The sequence below is a fragment of the Ranitomeya variabilis genome, chromosome 2 (genome assembly GCF_051348905.1).
Source record: "Ranitomeya variabilis isolate aRanVar5 chromosome 2, aRanVar5.hap1, whole genome shotgun sequence".
In the NCBI taxonomy this organism is placed as follows: domain Eukaryota; kingdom Metazoa; phylum Chordata; class Amphibia; order Anura; family Dendrobatidae; genus Ranitomeya; species Ranitomeya variabilis.
In genome coordinates this window covers 261,494,034-261,518,056 of record NC_135233.1, presented here as the reverse complement: position 1 = coordinate 261,518,056, position 24,023 = coordinate 261,494,034, and positions in this window count along the sequence as shown.

Below are 24,023 nucleotides of genomic sequence, written 5' to 3'. Positions count from 1 at the left end.
TCACCTTCCGAGGGTACCCTTGTAGTTCTGTCGCCTGTGTGCAGTGCAGGCGGCAGCTTCCGGTCCCAGGGTGTGATGACATGGCCTTCTCGCGCAGGTGCGCAGGCCCTGTGATGACATCGCGGTCACATGACCGTGACGTCATGGCAGGTCCTTGTCGCATACCATCCTTAGCACTGGAACTTGCCGCTTGCATGGAACGGTCACCGGAGCGTTGCGAGCAGCGGGAAAGGCGGCGGAAGGTGGGTATATAAGGATTTTTTTTTTTATTATTATTTTTAACATTAGATGTATTTACTATTGACGCTGCATAGGCAGCATCAATAGTAAAAACTTGGTCACACAGGGTTAATAGCGGCGATAACGGAGTGAGTTACCTGCGGCATAACGCGGTCCGTTACCGCTGGCATTAACCCTGTGTGAGCTGTGACTGCGGGGAGTATGGAGCGGGCGCCGGGCACTGACTGCAGGGGAGTAGGGAGGGACTAATTGGACTGTGGCCGTCGCTGATTGGTCGCGGCAGCCATGACAGGCAGCTGGCGAGACCAATCAGCGACTTGGATTCCATGACAGACAGAGGCCGCGACCAATGAATATCCATGACAGAAAGACGGAAGTGACCCTTAGACAATTTTATAGTAGATATTCTTGTAGTTATATTATTATACAGTCCCTGTATATAAATCTCACGATGAATCATCTTGGTGCACACAGAAAACCTTCAGTTAGCATTGCTATATGAGAGGCTCCTAAAATTTCTGGGAGCTCTGGCCACTCTTCCAGGTCTCCCTTTTTTCCAGGAGTCTCCTGGACATTAGAGGAGTGTTGTGCAGGTGTAAGGAGTTAAAAGCACAAGAAGAGTCTGGGGGCGGTTACCATCTCGGCTCTGTGCCCGGAACCATTGAGCTGTGCCGCAGGTTCCCTAGGGGGGGGACTTGTAGACTGGGACAGAAGGGAAGCAGCCAGAGAGCGGGAAAGGGACGCATGCAGGAGAGAGAGCAGCTTGCAGAGCAGCGTGCAGAGCAGCGTGCAGAGCAGGGTGCAGCTGCGCTCCAGAAGAGAGAGAGAAAGAGACTGCCAGAAAGACTGCATCTTGTAGAGACTGCCCAGAAAGACTGCATCTTGTAGAGACTGCCCAGAAAGACTGCATCTTGTGAGTACATAAAGCGGACTCTGCTGTGACTGGAGAGGGGCGCTTTGAGACCCGTTGAGAGACTACGACACCCTGGCCCTGACTCCTGGTACAGAGACTTAACAGTGCAGAGCCCCTGTTTTCCTGGTACAGAGACAACAGTGCGGAGCCCTGATTTCCTGGCTGTGCTGTAAAAGTTAAAGACTCAGAGCCTGTGCATACCACATTAACTCCCGAAACCCCAGGCAGCAGGCTCTCAGAGACTACTCTGCTCACGGACAACAGAGGGACGACAAGTGCCGCTGATTCTCGGCGCCTACGTTGGAGAAGACGACCCTCCAAGCAAGTCCTCATCAGACTGATAAGTGTTCTTTTCTCAAGAAATCCTGCTTAATTCTGTTACATTGTTTAACTCCCGTATTTTTGCATTGTTTTATTGCTAGTTATTTTCCATTGCTTCCTCCCTGCGAGGAGAACCATATCCCTGTTATTAAACCCCTCAACTGTTGGCCTGTCTGTTCCGTGGTGACATACTCAGTACCTGCACGCTATTACACAGGTATGATTTCATTATAGACACCCACCCATACACTTATGTGAAAAAGTGTTTGCCCCCTTCCTGATTTTCTATTCTTTTGCATGTTTGTCACACTTAAATGTTTCAGATCACCAAACAAACTTAAATATTAGACAAAGATAACACAATAAACACAAACTGTGCAGTTTTTAAATGAAAGTCTCTATTATTAAAAGGAACCTGTCAGCCTGACTGTCCACAGTAACCTAAAGACAGTGTCAAGTCAGCGCCGGTATACCTTGGTTGATGAAATCCGTCTTAGGCTGTGTGCACGTTGCGTTTTTTTTCGTGTTTTTTTACATATGCATCCTATCATTTAGAATGCATTCTGCAATTTTTGTGCACATGATGCGTTTTTTTTCCCGCGAAAAAAAAACGCATTGCGGTAAAAAAACGCAGCATGTTAATTAATTTTGCATTTATTTCGCTATATAATGCATTGGGAAAGCTCCGGAAAAAAAACGCGAAAAAAACGCATGCGTTTTTCTTGCAGAAAATGTCTGGTTCTCTTCAGGAATTTTCTGCAAGAAATTCTTACGTGTTCACATACCCTTATTGTTGTTCTTTCGTCTTTATTTTCATTTTTTAGTTAATGATATGCTTGTGTTCTGGGGCGGCCTGTGTGGGGTCTTCATGTGGTGCTCTGCTTAGGCATTCATAATGCAGACTGCTGACAGGTCACTGATCCCTCACTGACCTGCCCCCTAGTTTGCATAATGAATACCTGTACACACTTTAAAAAAAAAACCTTCTCCAGGCAGTTGCCAACTGTGGCCCCTGCGCTGTAGCATAATCGCATGTTTTATGTGCCAATACAAACTGTTCATCATGTTATTCAGCTAAAAAAAAAATCAATTTGAAAATGGTGCCTGTGCAGTAGCAGCTATCGGGGTACATACAGTGTCTTGCGAAAGTATTCGGCTCCCTGGAACTTTTCAACCTTTTCCCACATATCATGCTTCTAACATAAAGATACCAAATGTAAATTTTTGTAAAGAATCAACAACAAGTGGAATTGTGAAGCTGAACGAAATTTATTGGTTATTTTACATTTTTGTGGAATTTCAAAAACTGAAATTCGGCCTCTTTACTTTTAGTGCAGCAAACTCACTCCAGAAGTTCATTGTGGATCTCTGAATGATCCAATGTTGTCCTAAATGCCTAATGATGATAAATGTAAGTAATCCACCTGTGTGTAATCAAGTCTCCGTATAAATGCACCTGCTCTGTGATAGTCTCAGGGTTCTGTTTGAAGCACAGAGAGCATCATGAAGACCAAGGAACACAACAGGCAGGTCCGTGATACTGTTGTGGAGAAGTTTAAAGCCGGATTTGGATACAAAATGATTTCCAAAACATTAAACATCCCAAGGAGCACTGTGCAAGCGATCATATTGAAATGGAAGGAGTATCATACCACTGCAAATCTACCAAGACCCGGCTATCCCTCTAAACTTTCATCTCAAACAAGGAGAAGACTAATCAGAGATGCAGCCAAGAGGCCCATGATCACTCTGCATGAACTGCAGAGATCTACAGCTGAGGTGGGACAGTCTGTCCATAGGACAACAATCAGTCGTACACTGCACAAATCTGGCCTTTATGGAAGAGTGGCAAGAAGAAAGCCATTTTTCAAAGATATCCATAAAAAGTGTTGTTTAAAGTTTGCAACAAGCCACCTGGGAGACACACCAAACATGTGGAAGAAGGTGCTCTGGTCAGATAAAACCAAAATCGAACTTTTTGATTGATTGATGGGAAGATCGATGGAGCCAAATACATGACCATTCTTGAAGGAAACCTGTTGGAGTCTGCAAAAGACCTGAGACGGAGATTAGTCTTCCCACAAGACAATGATCCCAAACATAAAGCAAAACCTACAATGGAATGGTTCACAAATAAACGTATCCAGGTGTTAGAATGGCCAAGTCAAAGTCCAGACCTCAATCCAATCGAGAATCTGTGGAAGGGGCTGAAAAATGCTGTCCACAAACGATCTCCATCAAACCTCACTGAGCTCGAGCTGTTTGCCCAGGAAGAATGGGCAAGAATTTCAGTCTCTCAATGTACAAAACTGATAGAGACATACCCCAAGCAACTTGCAACTGTAATAGCATAAAAAGGTGGCGCAACAAAGTATTAAGTTAAAGGGGCCGAATAATATTGCACGCCCCACTTTTCAGTTTTTGATTTTTCGCAAAAATTTAAAATAACCAATAAATTTAGTTCAACTTCACAATTGTGTTCCACTTGTTGTTGATTCTTCACCAAAAATTTACATTTGGTATCTTTATGTTAGAAGCATGATATGTGGGAAAAGGATAAAAAGTTCCAGGGAGCTGAATATTTTCGCAAGGCACTGTATGTACCCCGACAGCTGCTACTGCACAGGCGCGGGCGGTGCCATCTTGGAGGAGGACATTTTTTTTCCTTCTCCAGTAAGAAGATTATGCTGCAGAGCAGGTGCCACAGCTGGCACAAGCTGCAGAATTTTTTTTAAGCATGTACAGATATTCATTATGCAAACTAGAGGGCAGGTCAGAGCACCACATGCAGACCTCCCCCTCGGGCACGAGCATATCATTGACTAAAAACTGAAAATAAAGATTAAAGAACAACCATAAGACAGATTTCAGCAACCAAAATATCATTTTAATCAGTATAACGGTGCCGACTTGACACTGTGTGTACGTTACTGTGCACAATACTGCCGACAGGTTCCCTTTAACCCCTTAACGTCCAGAGATATTTTTGGTTTTGCATTTTGATTTTTTGCTCCCCTTCTTCCTAGAGCCATAACCTTTTTACTTTCTGGTCAAAATGGCCATGTCAGGGCTTGTTTTTTGCGGGACGAGTTGTACTTTTGAACGATACCATTGGTTTTAGCATATCATGTACTCGAAAACTGGAAAAAAATTCCAAGTGCAGTGAAATTGCAAAAAAAATGCAGTCCCACAGTTGTTTTTTGGGGATTTTTTTTTCACCATATTCACTAAATGCTAAAACTAACCTGACAATATGATTCTCCAGGTCATTATGAGTTCATAGACACCAAACATGTTTAATTTCTTTTTTATTTAAGTGGTGAAAAAAAATCCTAAGTTTTTTTTTTTAATGTGCCATTTTCCGATACCTGTAGCGTCTCCATTTTTCGTGATCTCGGGTTGGCTGAGGGCTTATTTTTTGCGTGCCGAGCTGACTTTTTTAATGATACCATTTTGGTGCAGATATGAACTTCTGATCGCCCGTTATTACATTTTAATGCAATGTTGTGGCGACCCAAAAAATGTAATTCTGGCGGTTTTTAATTTCTTTTCATTATACCATTCGTTAGCGATCAGGTTAATTCTTTATATTGATAGTTCAGGCTACTCTGAATGCAGCAATACCAAATATGTATATGTTGGATTTTTTTTATTGTTTTATTTGGAATGGGGTGAAAGGGGGGTGATTTGAACTTTTATATTTTTTTTATGTTTTTTAAAACTTTTTTTTTCACTTCTGGCATGCTTCAATAGTCTCCATGGAAGACTAGAAGCTGCACTTCTCCGATCGGCTCTGCTACATAGAGGCGATGATCAGATCCGATCAGATTTACACTCAATGTCAGAAAGGGGTTAAAGGAAAAGTAAATCCAAACCTACAAGGCCCTGTGTGAAAAAGTGTATGTCCCCTAAACTTAATAACTGGTTGGACCGCCTTTAGCAGCAACAACTGCAATCAAGCATGTGTGATAACTGGCAATGAGTCTTTTACAATGCTCTGGAGGAATTTTGGCCCACTTATCTTTGGAGAATGGTTGTACTTCAGCCACATTGGATGGTCTCCAAGCATTCCAAGGTCATGCCACAGCATCTCAATAAGGTTAACCTAGTCAGGACTTTGACTAGGCCACTCCAAAGTCTTAATTTTGTTTTTCTTAAGCCATTCGGAGATAGTCTTGCTGTTGAGTTTTGGATCATTGTCCTGCTGCCTAACCCAAGTGCACTTCAGCTTGAGTTCACGAACAGATGGCTGGATATTATCATTCATGATTTTTTCGTAGACAGCAGAATTAATGTTTCCATTTATGACAGTGAGTCTTCCAGGTCCTGAAGCAGCAAAGCAGCCCCAAACCATCACACTACCACCACATTTTACTGTTGCTATGATGTTTCCTTTCTGAAATTCTATATTACTTCTCCGCCAGATTTAATGGGGCATACACCTTTCAAAAAGTTCCACTTTTGTCTTGTCAGTCCACAAAGTATTCAAGATGTTTTCTGGCAAAAATGAGACAAGTCTTTATGTTCTCATTGCTCAGCAGTGGTTTTTGTCTTGGAACTCTGCCATGCAGGGCATTTTTGCCCTGTCCCTTTCTTATGGTGGAGTCATGAACACTGACCTTAACTGAGGCAAGAGAGGCCTGCAGTTATTTGGAACTTGTAGTGTTTTTTGTGACCTCTTGGATGAGTTGTCACTGCGCTCTTGGGGTAATTTTGATCGGCTGACCCCTCCTGGGACGGTTCACCACTGTTCCATGTTTTCGCCATTTGTGGATAATGGCTTTCACTGTGGTTTCCTGGAGTCCCAAAGCTTTAAACTTAACCTTATAACTTTTTCTAGAATGATGGATCTAAATCACTTTGTTTCTCATTTGTTCCAGAATTCTTTAGATCTCGGCATGATGTCTAGCTTTTGAGTATTTTTTGGTCTACTTCACTTTGTCAGGCAGGTCCTATTTAAGTGATTTCTTGATTGAGAACAGGTGTGACAGTAATCAGGCCTGGGTGTGGCTAGGGAATTTGAACTCAGCTTCCTAAAACATGTGATAAACCACAGTTAATTTATGTTTTAAAGGGGGTGGGGGTGGGGGTGGCAATTACGTTTTCCATAAGGGTCAGGTAGGTTAGGATTTTTCCTTCCCTTAATAATAAAGACCTTAATTTAAAAACTGCATTTTGTGTTTACTTATTTTATCTTTGTCTATTATTTAAATTTGTTTGGTGGTATGAAACATTAAAGTGTGACAAACATACCAAACAATTGGAAATAAGGAAGGGGCAAACACTTTTTCACCCAACTGTATACTGTACAGACTTGAACATAAAAGCATTTAATGTTTTCTTAGAGTTGTGCACTTGGCGTGTGGACGTCACCTCCATATATTAACAAATACGATTTAATGTCCCGACATTCAGTGTCTTGTAAAGAGTATGTTAGACGTGGAAGCGGCAGGTAACTGATACTTTTAACGGAGATAATAGTGGTTTCTGTATAAAAGACAGAAGAGAGCTTATAAAGAAGAGCTCATAAAAAGAGAGGACTCTGGCAAATGGTACGGACTATGTGTATCCACGCATTTAATTTTTTATTGATTTCATTTGTCGGGGACAAGATGAGTGTGGGTGGCAGACTGCCAGGTGGAAAGTGGTTCCAATCATAGCATAAAATATCTTATAGAAAGATTAAAAAAGACAGCAGCCTCACGTCATATAGAAGACCCACCTTTCCTGCATTAGCCAATCTCTCAAGTCTCACAACTGCTTCCATTTCCATATCCCATTTTTACTACCTAGTGGTGTTGTTTACTCACCATCTATAAGCCCTGGCACAGTTTTCAATGTTTGGCAGTACTACAAAAAGTGCTTTGTTGTCCTCCACAGTGGAGGACACCTCATAACAATCACCTCCATTATAAATGCAAATTAATCCATCAAAGTGAATCTATGCTAAATATAAATTACAAATTCTCAGATCGCGCTTGGCTCCTCTCCTGGTGAAGAACATGTTAAATAGACTGCTCATTAGGAAACACTACAGGTCACTAACATCCAAATATGCAGGTCCCTGGAAACATAAAAACCTTACACAGATCCTAATGTTACCGACTCTGTAATGTTTGCCCACAACAGACATTTTCTTGTTGCCCTCTTTCTGCACACATGCCTGCAGATGAGTCCTGGCAACACTAACAATTAGTTTGTCAAGATACAATTCACTGTTGTCTAAATGGGTGAGAGGTAAATAGCAAAACACACATTACATCAGAGAGGCCTAAATGAGCACCAGCAGAAGAGAAGGATCGCATGCTGGTCACTAAGGGCAGATGATCCAGTCAAGTGTCTTCTAGCTCATATGAGTCACTATGACGGGGTAAGCAACGCGTTTCACTACAAGTGATATCCACAAGTTCTAAATTTCACTCCAAGATCTCAAGCCATTGCTAGTAATACGCTGAGAAGACTAAAATCATCTACTTCATGCTTACCATGGGTGATGCTCATATATTACCTTGACACACCCCATAACTTTTATTTGGTGCATAGTACAAAATGGTTATAAAGTGGCAGTGACATCAGGCACATATGGTTATTATTCATTCTCAACAAACCTATCATTAATCATTAATTTAAAATGATTGAATATTTCATAATCATTCAGAGGTGGAATCTGTATATGGCACTCATAGCAACATTTATTAGACATTTCCCTGACTATATCTCAGCTGTCGCTAGGCAATGAAGACAATCCTGAGATGCAATTTTCCACCACCATGAACCAGCATGACAAAACAGGGAGCCATAGTATAATGGTTATATTTTTGTGCATTGGAGCAGTATTATAGTAGTTATATTCTTGTACATAAGGGGCAATATTATAGTAGTTATATTCTTGTACATGGCGCAGTATTATAGTAGTTCTTTTCTTGTACATGGAGCAGTATTATAGTAGTTATATTCTTGTACATAGGAGACAGTATTATAGTAGTTATTTTCTTGTGCATGGAGGCAGTATTGTAGTATATTCCTGTACACAGGAGCAGTATTCTTATAGTAATAATATTCTTGCGCATAGGAGGCAGTATTAGGCTAATTGCGTATTTGCTTGCAGAAATTTCTGCAAGGTTTCTACATCTCTGGGCAGAAAAATGCAGCTGGAAATACGCACTTGTTATGCTTTTTTGTATGCATTTTTTCATACGTTTTTGTAAATCCATAGAGCTAAACAAAGATATATTATTAAAAAAAAGAATTGTGATGTAATTTTCTTGTTCAACCTCTTCAGCTAGATACCCTCATTATTATTAAATACAGACACACACACACCAGCCTATGTTCCATCATTAACAGAATTAACCAACATATGATGTAACAAAAAAGCAACTGTCAGAAATCTGCATGAATTGCAATATCTGTTTATTTTTCAAGAAAATAAAAAAAAAAATTGTGTGGGCTCCCGCATAATTTTAATAACCAGCAGAGGGAAAGCCGACAGCTGAGGGCAGATGTTAATATTCTGAGAAGGAGACAATAGCGAAAGGTTCCCAGGCTATTAACATCAGCTCACAGCTGTTTGCTTAGCCTTTACTAGCTAGTTTACAGGGCAACCCCAGAAAAAAATTGACATGAGTCCTCTATAAAATCGAACCAGCAAAGGCTAGGCAGACAACTGCGGGCTGATATTAATAACCTGGGAAGAGGCCATGGATATCGGCATCCCCCAGGCTAAAAACATCAACTCTCAGCCGCCCCAGAAATGGCGCATCTTATAGATGTGCCAATTCTGAAACTTAACATCGCTCTTCCCACTTGCCCTGTAGCGGTGGCAAGTGGGGTTCATATTTGTGGGGTTGGTCACCTTTGTATTGTCCTGGTGACATCAAGCTCACAGGTCAGTAATGGAGAGGCATCTATAAGAAGCCTATCCATTACTAAGGCTACTTTTTAAAAAAAAAAAAAAAAAAAAATTTTTGCATCAGGCACAATCCGGCGAATTTAAAAAAAAAACGGATCAGTTTTTTTTTCCACCGGATCAGTTTTTTTCCATAGAATTGTATTAGCGCTGGATTGCGCCTGATGTCCCAAAGTTTCATCTGTTTTTTGCCGGATCCGTCAAAAATTATTTTTCCGGCGGACGGAGAAAACGTCCAGAGCAACGTTTTTTCTGTCCGGCGGAAACCTCACAACGGCTGATCCGGCCACAAACGTATGAAACGCAGGTATAAATGGTCGAATCCGGCGACCGGATCCAGTTTTTAAAAGAAATCATGCATTTTCCCTTCTGGAATCTCTCTTTCCTCCACCCAGGAACAGGAAGTCACTGTATTCCCGGATAAAAAACAAAAAACGGATCCAGCAGAAAAACGGATCCATCACATCATTTTTTCACTATTTGCGACGGATCTGTTTTTTAATAAAATTAGCCGGATTGTGCCTGAAACAAAAAACCTGATGTGTGAAAGTAGCCTTATCCAATAGTAACATGGTAAATAAAGACACGGCCAGAATAAAGTCCTTTATTTGAAGTAATCACACAGACTCCTTTATTGAATCTAAATTTACCATACTTACTGAACGCCTAATCCCCGATGCCCTCGACTCCTGCAATCAAAAAGTAAACCAACATATAATACTATCCTGCCCGACGTAGTCCATTTAATACCGAGTGTGCCACGGTGATCTCACGTGTAGAACAGTCACATCAGGAGATGTGACCGCTCTACAAGGCGATACACTGACAGGAGGTAATTGCTCCCGCAGTGTATCACTGAGCTGCTGTGAGAGTTCACCAGAGTTCATCAGCGCCAGTGCTCTCACTTACGGCACTACTGCTGTGTGAGAACTTTCCCACGAAGCGGGGCCATAAGTGAGAGCACCAAAGCTGATCAGCTGATGAACTCTGGTGAATTCTCATGGTGGCTCAGTGATACACTGTCAGTGTATTTCCGGTGGCCGGGTGAGATCGATGTGGGACACTCGGTATTAAATGGATTACGTCAGAAAGGTGAGCATATGTTGGTTTATTATTTTTGATTGTCTGCAGGAGACAAAGTCGTCTGGGATTAGGCATTTGGTGAGTATGTATTTTGCAAGTGAATATGTACCGTATATACTCTAGTATAAGCCGACCCGAGTATAAGCCGAGACCCCTAATTTTGCCACAAAAAACTGGGAAAACGTAATGACTCGAGCATAAGCCTAGGGTGGAAAATGCAGCAGCTACCGGTAAATGTCAAAAATAAAAATAGATACCAATAAAAGTAAAATTAATTGAGACATCAGTAGGTTAAGTGTTTTTAAATATCCATATTGAATCAGGAGCCCCATATAATGCTCCATACAGTTCATGATGGGTCCCATATAATGCTCCATACAAAATACGCCCCACATAATGCGCCACACAGTTTATGATGGGCCCCATAAGATGCTCCATATTAAAATATGCCCCATATAATGCTGCACAAATGTTGATTATGGCCCCATAAGATGCTCCATAGACACATTTGCCTCATATAATGCTGCACAAATGCTGAATATGGCACCATAAGATGCTCCATAGAGATATTTGCCCCCATATAATGCTGCACATGGCCCCATAAGATGCTCCAGAGATATTTGCCCCATATAACGCTGCACATGGCGCCATAAGATGCTCCATTGACATATTTGCCCCATATAATGCTGCACATGGCCCCATAAGATGCTCCATAGAGATATTTGTCCCATATAACGCTGCACATGGCCTCATAAGATGCTCCACAGAAATATTTGCCCCATATGCTGTTGCTGCGATTTAAAAAAAAAAAAATCACATACTCACCTCTCGTCGCTCAGGCCCCCGGTACCTGCTATATTCACCTGTCCTCAGTTCCACCGCTGAGCGCCACTGTGTCTTCCCCATCCCCTGCACTGACGCTCAGGCAGAGGGTGGCGCACACTAATCGCGTCATCGCGCCCTCTGACTTGAGCGTCACTGCAGAGGACGCAGAAGACACAGCGGCGCCGACGGTGGAACAAGGAACAGGTGAATATAGTGCACTGCCCCCGCCATACTCACCTGCTCCAGGCGTGGTCCCTGGACGTCCCTGGTTCTCCGGGCACCGGCAGCTTCTTCCTGTATTGAGCGGTCACATGGTACTGCTCATTACAGTAATGAATATGCAGCTTCACCCCTATGGGAGTGGAGTGGGGTTCATATTCATTACTGTAATGAGCGGTACCATGTGACCGCTCAATACAGGAAGAAGCTGTCAGCGCTGGAGAACCAGGGACCTGCAGAGACGGCGCCAGGAGCAGGTGAGTATTATTAGACAGCTGCCGCTCCCCCTCCCCTGCCGACCCCTGGGAATGACTGGAGTATAAGCCGAGAGGAGCAATTTCAGCCTAAAAAAATGAGCTGAAATTTGCGGCTTATACTCGAGTATATACGGTAAATGCTTTGATTTTTTTTTTTACAATTGAACACAGGCGCCGGATGCTGAGACTATTCTCCCATCATCGGCTCGTGCTGTCTCTGTTATATGTGACAAAATACGTAGCCAGATGGGAGTAGCAGTCCCATCGGATGATGCCTGGGTACACACGTCGCATGGGTACACACAGACACACACACACGCACATATTCTTCGCCTACACACAGACACACATATTCTCTGCCCATGTACTCTTCCTCCTTCTGACATAATTTCCCTTTGACAAATCACAGCGTTTTTGGCAGCAAATACGCAGCAAATAAGCAAACCTTTCTACACCTGCGTTTTTGCTGCAGATTTGACTGACTCAATTGAAGTCAATGAGTCAAAAATGCTGCAAAAACGCAAAAAGAATTGACATGCTGCAGAAAATAAAAAGCTGCAAATACGGACAGAAATTTACGGATCATGTGCACAACACTTGAGGATTGTCATTGAGTTACCTTGCTATAAAAGTCCATTGCGTTTTTGGAGCGTGCGTAAAAAAACGCCACCAAAAAGGAACAAAAACACATCATGTGCACATAGCCTTAGGCTATTTGCACACGTCTGGAATTGCCGCGGCAATTCCGCAACTGTGCCGCGGGTAAAACGCATAAGGAATTGGCATGCGTTTTCCCGCTAAACACTAGCGTTTTAGAAGCGTAATTAGCTTGCAGAATGCTAGCATTTTCCAAACGATCTGTAGCATCGCTTGGAAAACTGATTGACAGGTTGGTCACACTTGTCATACATAGTGTTTGACAAGTGTGACCAACTTTTTACTATTGATACTGCCTATGCAGCATCAATAGTAAAAGATAGAATGTTAAAAATAATTTTAAAAAATAAAAAATCGTGATATTCTCACCTTCCGGCGTCCCCGGCATTCTTCCGGTCCTCGCGATGCTCCCATTCCCAATAATGCCTCGCGGCAATGACCCCAGATGACGTAGCATCACGCAAGACCGCTACGTCATCACAGGTCATTGCCGCAAAGCATCCCTAGGAACGGAAGCATCGCGAGGAGCAGGAAGGCTGCCGGGGACGCCGGAAGGTGAGAATATCACAATTTTTAATTTTAATTCTTTTTTTTTACAGATATATGGTTCCCAGGGCCTGGAGGAGAGTCTCCTCTCCTCCACCCTGGGTACCAACCGCACATGATACGCTTACTTCCCGCATGGTGGGCATAGCCACATGCAGAAAGTAAGCAGATCAATGCATTCCTATGTGTGCGGAATCCCCGCGATTCCGCACAAAGAATGAACATGCTGCATTTTTTTCTGGAATACCATTCCGCCGCGGAAAAAAACGCAACATGTGCCCAAAAAGTGCGGATTGCATTCTAATAATAGGATGCTTAATGTATGCAGGTTTTTTTTGCAGTTTTTATAGCAGAAAACTGCAGAAAAAATGCGAAAAATTCTGAACGTGTGCACGCAGCCTTTTAGTAGTTATATTCTTGTACATAGGAGCAGCATTATAGTAGTTATATTCTTGTACAGCTGGGGCAGTATTAGGGTATGTACACATGTTGCAGATTTGGGTGCAGAATTTTCTGCACAAAATCTGCATCTCCTGGCAGAAAACGCAGCTGCGTTTTTTATGCCTTTTTTTTGCGCGTTTTTGATGCATTTTTGGATGTTTTTTTACGCGTTTTTTGTGCGTTTTTTATGCATTTTGGTAAGCTAAATAAAGATGTATGATGTCATTTATTGTCCAACCTCCTCTTTTACATTTGTCCAACCCACACTCCATTACACACACAGATAGACAGATAGATAGATGATAGATAATAGAGAGATATAAATATAGATAGATCTATAGATAGATAAAAGGAATGAGATGGATAGATAGATCTATAGATAGATAATATCTATCGATCTATGTATCTATCTATCTATAGATCTATCATCTCTCTATCTCATTCCTTCTATCTATTCTATTATCTATCTCATTCCTTTTAACGATCTATTCTATCATCTATCAATAAATCTATAGATAGATATATCCATACATATATAATAGCAAGGCCAATATTTATTAATGAACATGTTTAATTTAAAAAAAAAAAAAAAACACACGGGAATAAATGGCATGGGCTCCCGCACAATTTTTTGCACCAGAGGGGGAAAGCCGTCGGCCAATATTTGTAGCTTGGGAAGGGGGTGATACCCATGGCCCCTTCCCATGAATATCAGCCTGCAGCTGTCTGTGTAGCCTTTACTGGCTATTAAAATAGGGGGATCCCCCAAAAAATGACGTGGGGTCCCCCTATATTTTATAGCCAGAAAGGCTACGCAGACAGCTGCAGGCTGATATTCATAGCCTAGAGAGGGGCCATAAATATTTGCCCCCCCCCCCCCCCGGCTACAAATACCAGCCCCCAGCCACCCTAGAAATGGCGCCAATTCTGGCACTTAGCTCCTCTCTTCCCACTCCCCTGTAGCTGTGGGATATGGGGTAATAAGGGGTTAATATCACCTTGTAAGGCGACATTAAGCCCGGTTAATAATGGAGAGGCGGCAATAAGACACCTATCCATTATTAATCCTATAGTAGTAAAAGAGTTAAAAAAATAAAGACACAGCCAGAAAAAAGTATTTTAATATTCTTAATTTCACCATACCTGCAATCACGCCTAATTCCTGCGAAGCCCTCAATCGCCTGCAAAAAATTTAAAATAATAAACCAACCGTATACTCCTTTTCCACCATAGTCCAACTAATAACAAATGTCCCACGAGGATCTCCCCTATAGAACAGTGACATCAGGAAATGTCACTGCTCTACAGGGCCTCCAGTGACACACTGACAGGAGACAATGGCTCCTGCAGTGCATAACTGAAGAGGTTACCTGAGTTCAGGGTCTCACTTTATGGCAAAGCTGTGTGGGAATTTTCCCCACACAGTAGTGCCACAAGTGAGAGTAGGAACTATTTCTCACAGCGGCGGAGGAATACAGTGCGGAAGGATACCACCGTCATTGTATTGCCGGTGCCCCTGCAGAGCGGTCGCATCAGCTGATGTGGCAGCTGTCCACGGGAGATTGTCGTTTGACACTCGTATTAATTGGATATCTGCGGACACAGGGAGTATATTGTTTGTTTAATATTTGAATATTTTGTACAGGTGAGCAATGGCTTCGGAGATCAAGGTGATGGTGAGTATATACTCTATGTTGTATGTCCTGTATGTTGTATGTACTGTATATTGCAAGTACTGTATGTTGCATGTACTGTATGTTGCATGTACTGTATGTTGTATGTACTGTATGTTGTATGTACTGTGTTATATGTTGTATGTACTGTATGCTGTATGTTATATGTTGTATTCTGTATATTGTATGTACTATATGTTATATGTTGTATGCATGTACTGTATGTTGTATGTTGCATGTTGTATGTATTGTATGTTGCATGTTGTATGTACTGTATGTTGTATGTTGCATGTTGTATGTACTGTATGTTGTATGTGGCATGTTGTATGTTGCATGTACTGTATGTTGCATGTTGCATGTACTGTATGTTGTATGTTGCATGTTGTATGTACTGTATGTGTTTTTGTTTGTCTTTTTACATTCAACACATTAGCCGGATGATGGGACTACTACTGTCCCATCATTGGCTAATGTGTCAATCACTTTCACTGTAGCAGGCATAGTCCGATGGGACTTGTAGTCCCATCGGACGATGCCTGCACACACACACACAACCCCCAAAGACCCCCGAACACACCCAGACAGCCCCGCACACACCCGGACAGCCCCGCACACACCCGGACAGGCCCGGACAGCGGCGCACAGCCCCGGACAGTGCCGCACACACCCGAACAGCCCTGCACACACCCGGACAGCCCCACACACACTCGGACAGCCTGCAGACCCCCCGAACAGTCCCGGCAGACCCTCAGACAGCCCGCAGACCCCGCACGCACACACATACACGCACCCACATCCGCAGAAAAACTGCAGATCTTTTTTACATCTGCGGTTTTGCTGCAGATGTGCCTGACTCTATGCAAGTCTATGGGTGCAGAAACGCTGCAGTTCCGCACAAAAGAAGTGACATGCTGCGGAAAATAAAAAGCTGCGTTTCGGTGTGGATTTTCCGTCCCATAGACTGACCTTGGTTGTGCACTACACTGCGGATTTAATGCAATTCCGCGCGGCAAAAAACGCTGTGGATCCGCAATCAAATCCGCAACGTGTGCACACAGCCTTATAGTAGTTATCTTGCACATAGGAGCAGTATTATAGTAGTTATATTCTTGCACATAGGGGGCAGTATTATGGTAGTTATATTCTTGTACATAGGGAGCAGTATTATACTAATTATTTTCTTGTACACTACCGTTCAAAAGTTTAGGGTCATTTAGAAATTTCCTTATTTTTGAAAGAAAAGCACAGTTTTTTTTCCAATGAAGCTAACATTAAATGATTCAGAAATACACTCTATACATTGTTAATGTGGTAAATGACTATTCTAGCTGCAAACGTCTGGTTTGTAATGCAATATCTTCATAGGTATATAGAGGCCCATTTCCAACAACCATCACTCCAGTGTTCTTATGGTACTTTGTGTTTGCCAACTGTGTAAGAAGGCTAATGGATGGTTAGAATACCCTTGTGCAAGTATGTTAGCACAGCTGAAAACAGTTTGGCTGATTAGAGAACCTATAAACCTGACCTTCCTTTGAGCTAGTTGAGAATCTGGAGCATGACATTTGTTGGTTCCATTAAACTCTCAAAATGGCCAGAAAAAAAGAACTTTCATGTGAAACTCGACAGTCTATTCTTGTTCTTAGAAATAGAAACCAACTCAGCTGCATATCAAATGCTAAGAGAATGGGGCACCTATGGTGGCACACCCTAAAACAGCTACACCAACTCCAAAAAAACATGGCAAATAGGATAAAAAGGAGTACCAGGCGATAATTTTACTAAAAAACTGTATAAATCTTTATTAAATATCAAAAAAGAATAAATAAACCACATTAAATAAAGTAACCCATACTCCACGGAGGTACAGACAGGAAGAGAGGTAACCACTTCAACAGTGCAGTGCAAGGTATCAGGCATTATATTTTAGTCAGGATGCAAAAACAAGACCACGGAAAAAGGATGCCCCCATATTAAATAAACACACATAACACAGGATAATACCTAAAAAGTGCAAGGGGACAAGCTTACCTAGGTCTGTGAGATAGAGAGGTAGTCACCCCATGGACGGATGTCAGCCTCGACGCATGTTTTGATGGCACAAACGTTTTTTCGAACCTTATCAATGTCTGGACTAGATTTTCAACTAATTTAGCAACTAATTTGATTAATAAAAGTATGTGTTTTCATGGAAAACACAAAATTTCCTGGGTGACCCTAAACTTTTGAATGGTAGTGTTTATAGGGGGCACTAATATAGTAGCTACAGTATATTCCTTTATATAGGGGCAGTATTATAGTAGTTGTATTCTTGTACATAGGGCGCAGTATTATAGTACTTATATTCTTGTACATAGGGAGCAGTATTATACTAATTATATTCTTGCACTAGCTGTACTACCCGGCTTCGCCCAGGGTAATAACTGCTGTTAGCAAAATAGAATGTGTTAACAAAAATTTATTCTGGACAAAAAAAACACAAAAAAAATAGATAGAAATGTAATTATTAAAAGGCAAAAACTAAGCTAATAGAAGCATTTTACAACATATATTTCAACACCAGAGATATTCCACACAGATTTAACTAAATTGGCCAAGTAATGTGAAGTAATCTTCTACTACTTATTCAAGAGCCTTTTGATAAACGACATTCTTAGTTTTTCCTTCAGGTGCAAAGACAAACAGATTTTTGGCTGTTCCAACTCTTGAACAGGCCACATAAAGTTGACCATGAGAAAAGCATGGAGATTGTAAATCTAAGCTAGCTGAAGAGCCCGGCGTTGCCTGGGCGCCTGGGCATAGTAAATATCTGTGGTTAGTTATAGCACCTCACTTCTCTTATTTTCCCATCACGCCTCTCATTTTCCCCATCACATCTTTCATTTTCCCCCTCACATCTCTCATTTTCTCCCTCACACCTCTCATTTTCCCCCTCACTCCTCTTATTTTCCCCCTCACTCCTCTCATTCCCCCCTAACACTTGTCATTTCGACCTCACATCTGTCATTTTCCGATCACTCCACTATTTTCCCTCACTCCTCTCATTTTGCACTCACACCTTTTCATTTTCACCTCACACCTCTCATTTTCACCTCAGTATATACATGTTTGTCATCTCCCTTATATATAGTATACACCTGTATGTCATCTCCTGTATATAGTATATACCTGTATGTCATCTCCCCTGTATATAGTATATACCTGCTGTGTGTCATCTCCCCTGTATATAGTATATACCTGTATGTCATCTCCTCCTATATATAGTATATACCTGTATGTAATCTCCTCCTGTATATAGTATATACCTGTGTGTCATCTCACCTATATATAGTATATATCTGTGTGTCATCTCCTCCTGTATATAGTATATACCTGTATGTCATCTCCTCCTGTATATACTATATACCTGTAGGTAATCTGCTCCTGTATATAGTATATACCTGTGTGTCATCTCCTTCTGTATATAGTATATACCTGTATGTCATCTCCTGCTGTATGTAGTATGTACCTGTATGTCATCTCCTCTATATAGCATATACCTGTGTGTCATCTCTCCTGTATATAGTATATATCTGTGTGTCATCTCCTCCTGCATATAGTCAGGGCCGTTTCTTCAACAGGGCGGGCAGGGCGGCCACACGGGGCGCCGTGGGGCCGGGGGGCGCAGGAGAGGCCTCGGGCCCCGGTGGTCCCCTGCCCGCTGCTGCTGCTGTTTAAGGGCTGTCAGGGGCGCGGATGCCGCGCTCAGTGCTGAGCGCGGGCGCGCCCTGCCCGAACTCAGCTGCAAATCTGACAGCTGAGCGGTCAGATCATCGCCTCGCGTCGCCGCGCCCCCCCCCCCCGCACCGCACATAATGGTTGCGGCCACCTCGGCGCCGCCACTCACCCATACCTCCCAACCGTCCCGATTTCAGCGGGACAGTCCCGCTTTGGCACCGGGGTCCCGCTGTCCCGCTTCGGGCATTTAAAATCCCGAATTTGCGGCCGCCGGTGAAGCCCCGCCCACTTCCGGGACGTAGAGAGAGCCTGTTTTTTTTTTTTTTTATATAAAAGCTGCCTCCTGACCGCCCGCGCAACACCCCCCCCCCTCCCGCCCCCTGTGCGGCGCTGCCACGCTGAAGGAGAGAGCCTGCAGCAATCAAGAAGAAAGGTCAGCGATTCACTACCTCTGGCTGTGTGTGCACGGAGCTCCGGCTTCTGCTCTTAGCTGCTATCCCGGCAGAGAAGGAGAGACGGGGGAGGTGCCGGGATAGTGCAGAGCTGTGAGCAGGAGACTGAAGACTTCAGCAGAGAGCTGCACATGGACATCAGCCGCCCCTGCATCACAGAGGAGATTGTGTGTGTGTGAATTGATGTGTGTGATGGCTGCGTGTGTGTGTGTGTGATGGCTGGGTGTGTGTGTGTGATGGCTGTGTGTGTGTGATGGCTGCGTGTGTGTGTGTGTGATGGCTGCGTGTGTGTGATGGCTGCGTGTGTGTGTGTGATGGCTGTGTGTGTGTGATGGCTGCGTGTGTGTGTGTGTGATGGCTGCGTGTGTGTGTGTGTGATGGCTGCGTGTGTGTGTGTGATGGCTGCGTGTGTGTGTGATGGCTGCGTGTGTGTGTGTGATGGCTGCGTGTGTGTGTGTGATGGCTGCGTGTGTGTGTGATGGCTGCATGTGTGATGGCTGCGCGTGTGTGTGTGTGTGTGATGGCTGCGTGTGTGTGTGTGATGGCTGTGTGTGTGATGGCTGCGTGTGTGTGTGATGGCTGCGTGTGTGTGTGTGATGGCTGCGTGTGTGTGATGGCTGCGTGTGTGTGATGGCTGCGTGTGTGTGATGGCTGCGTGTGTGTGATGGCTGCGTGTGTGTGTGATGGCTGTGTGTGTGTGATGGCTGCGTGTGTGTGATGGCTGTGTGTGTGTGATGGCTGTGTGTGTGTGATGGCTGTGTGTGTGTGATGGCTGTGTGTGTGTGATGGCTGTGTGTGTGTGATGGCTGCGTGTGTGTGATGGCTGCGTGTGTGTGTGATGGCTGCGTGTGTGTGTGTGTGTGATGGCTGCGTGTGTGATGTCTGCGTGTGTGTGTGATGGCTGCATGTGTGTGTGATGGCTGCGTGTGTGTGTGTGTGTGATGGCTGCGTGTGTGTGTGTGATGGCTGCGTGTGTGTGTGTGTGATGGCTGCGTGTGTGTGTGTGTGATGGCTGCGTGTGTGTGTGATGGCTGCGTGTGTGATGCATTTGTGTCAAAGCTGCATGTGTTTGTGAGCTGCGTGCGTGTGAGCTGCGTGCCTGTGTGTGAGCTGCGTGCCTGTATGTCATTATACAGTATGGAGCATCATGTGTGGTCATTATACAATATGGAGCATCATGTGCGGTCATTATACAGTATGGAGCATCATGTGCGGTCATTATACAGTATGGAGCATTATGTGTGGCCATTATACAGTATGGAGCATCATGTGCGGTCATTATACAGTATGGAGCATCATGTGCGGTCATTATACAATATGGAGCATCATGTGCGGTCATTGTACAGTATGGAGCATCATGTGCGGTCATTATACAGTATGGAGCATCATGTGCGGTCATTATACAGTATGGAGCATCATGTGTGGCCATTATACAGTATGGAGCATCATGTGCGGCCATTATACAGTATGGAGCATCATGTGTGGCCATTATACAGTATGGAGCATCATGTGCGGCCATTATACAGTATGGAGCATCATGTGCGGTCATTATACAGTCTGGAGCATCATGTGCGGTCATTATACAGTCTGGAGCATCATGTGCGGTCATTATACAGTCTGGAGCATCATGTGCGGTCATTATACAGTCTGGAGCATCATGTGCGGTCATTATACAGTCTGGAGCATCATGTGCGGTCATTATACAGTCTGGAGCATCATGTGCGGTCATTATACAGTATGGAGCATCATTTGCGGTCATACAGTATGGAGCATCATGTGCGGTCATTATACAGTATGGAGCATCATGTGCGGTCATTATACAGTATGGAGCATCATGTGGGGTCATTATACAGTATGGAGCATCATGTGCGGTCATTATACAGTCTGGAGCATCATGTGCGGTCATTATACAGTATGGAGCATCATTTGCGGTCATACAGTATGGAGCATCATGTGCGGTCATTATACAGTATGGAGCATCATGTGCGGTCATTATACAGTATGGAGCATCATGTGGGGTCATTATACAGTATGGAGCATCATGTGCGGTCATTATACAGTCTGGAGCATCATGTGCGGTCATTATACAGTATGGAGCATCATTTGCGGTCATACAGTATGGAGCATCATGTGTGTTCATTATACAGTATGGAGCATCATGTGCGGCCATTATACAGTATGGAGCATCATGTGGGGTCATTATACAGTATGGAGCATCATGTGCGGTCATTATACAGTATGGAGCATCATGTGCGGTCATACAGTATGGAGCATCATGTGTGTTCATTATACAGTATGGAGCATCATGTGTGGCCATTATACAGTATGGAGCGTCATGTGTGTTCATTATACAGTATGGAGCATCATGTGTGGCCATTATACAGTATGGGGCACTGTGTGGCCATATTTTTTTGTTTATAATTATTGCTGCCTGGCTGTTGCCAATTTCAATGCTGGACAGGACAGGCTGCAGTCTAGTCTGACAGTGGTAGCAGTATAGCAAAAATGCCCACCCCCTGCCTATGGATTAGTCCTTCCCTTCCCAGCAGCCCCATTTAGCAGTCTGAGCGCGCTCAGACTCAGAGGGCAGAGGGCACTGACACACTGAACAGGTGAGGGGGTCTGAGGGATGGGATGGGTTGGGCTAGCCTTTTTTTTTGGATGGGGACCCCCACACCTGCCCCCCCCCCAACCACCCTTGGGGCATGCTGATTTGGCATGCCCCACAGCATGAAACCCGGGAGGGGGCCCAGCTGACTTACCTCATCTTTGGCAGTCTGGTGGCATCCTCACCCAGGCGAGAAGTGTTGGAAAGAGTTATGGCAGTAACTGTATACCTGGCAACCAATAATTTAGCTTTTCGAGGATCGTCAAATACATTGTTTACACCAAATAATGGACATTTCCTTGGGCTTATAGAGCTTCTTGGAAAATTTGAACCAGTAATGAGAGATCATTTAAAACGAATTACTTCCCAGGAAATCCATACACATTACTGTGGAAATTTAATTCAAAATGAAATTATCTGCTTGATGGCCTCTCAGGTGAAGAAATGTATTCTAGAAAAAGCCAAAAGATCTAAGTATTTTTCAATAATGTTGGACTGCACACAAGATGCAGGTCACACTGAACAGTTGTCATACACCTTAAGATTTGTTGATATAGATGATGATCACGTAGCAATAAAGGAACATTTTATTGGCTATCGTCCTGCTACTGATACATCTGGGGAAAGTCTCGCCAATCTCCTTTTAGAAGAGATTAGTAAATGTGACCTGGAATTAGAAAATGAACTGGCAGAAAAGCTGAATTATTCGGAAGCTATTAATGCTTTTGCAGCGGCTAAATCTAGAAGAGTCAGTTTCTCATAAATCTGCAACCTACAATTTTTAGGATCTGTTTCCAAAATAATTAATAGATATTATTTACCTACAACTTTGTTCTCACCGTTAATAATTAGCATACTTGTCCCTTTTCCCCAAGTTCTATATAAGTTAAAGGCAAATTATAATTTATTAAAAAAAGGGAAGATACAAGCCTGCTCTCTATTTATTACTCAAGCCCACAAAAATAATGTTTATTATTTTCGGTGCCGGGGGGGGGGGGGGGGGGGGAGAAATTTCCTACTCTCGCCCTGTGTCATTTTTGGGCTAGAAACTGCCCTGCATATAGTATATACCTGTGTGTCATCTCCCCTGTAAATAGTATATACCTGTGTGTCATCTCCTCCTGTATATAGTATATATCTGTATGTCATCTCCTCCTGTATTAGACCTCGTTCACACATTATTTGGTCAGTATTTTTACCTCAGTATTTGTAAGCTAAATTGGCAGCCTGATAAATCCCCAGCCAACAGTAAGCTCTCCCCCCTGGCAGTATATATTAGCTCACACATACACATAATAGACTGGTCATGTGACTGACAGTTGCCGGATTCCTATATGGTACATTTGTTGCTCTTGTAGTTTGTCAGCTTATTAATCAGATTTTTATCTTTGAAGGATAATACCAGACTTGTGTGTGTTTTAGGGCGAGTTTCGTGTGTCAAGTTGTGTGTGTTGAGTTGCGTGTGGCGACATGCGTGTAGCAACTTTTTGCGTGTCGAGTTGCATGCGACAGGTTAGTGTAGCAAGTTGTGTGCAGCAAGTTTTGCGCATGGCGAGTTTTGCGCGTGGCGAGTTTTATGTGTGGTGCCTTTTGAGTATGTGCAAGTTTTGTGTGAGGCAACTTTTGCATGTGTTGCAACTTTTGTGCATGTGGCAACTTTTCTGCGTGTGCAAGTTTTGCGTGTGGCGAGTTTTCCATGAGGTGAGTTTTGCACGTGTGGCGAGTTTTGCATGTGGAGAGTTTTGCGCGTGGCGAGTTTTGAGCGGCGACTTTTGTGTTTCGACTTTTATGTGGCGAGGTTGGTGTATGTGTGGTGAAATGTGCGCTGAGGGTGGTATATGTGTTCGAGCACGTGGTAGTGTGTGGCGCATTTTGTGTGTTTGTTCATATCCCCGTGGTGGTGTGGTGATTATCCCATGTCGGGGCCCCACCTTAGCAACTGTACAGTATATACTCTTTGGCGCCATCGCTCTCATTCTTTAAGTCCCCCTTGTTCACATCTGGCAGCTGTAAATTTGCCTCCAACACTTTTCCTTTCACTTTTTCCCCATTATGTAGATAGGGGCAAAATTGTTTGGTGAATTGGAAAGCGCGGGGTTAAAATTTCACCTCACAACATAGCCTATGACGCTCTCGGGTTCCAGACGTGTGACTGTGCAAAA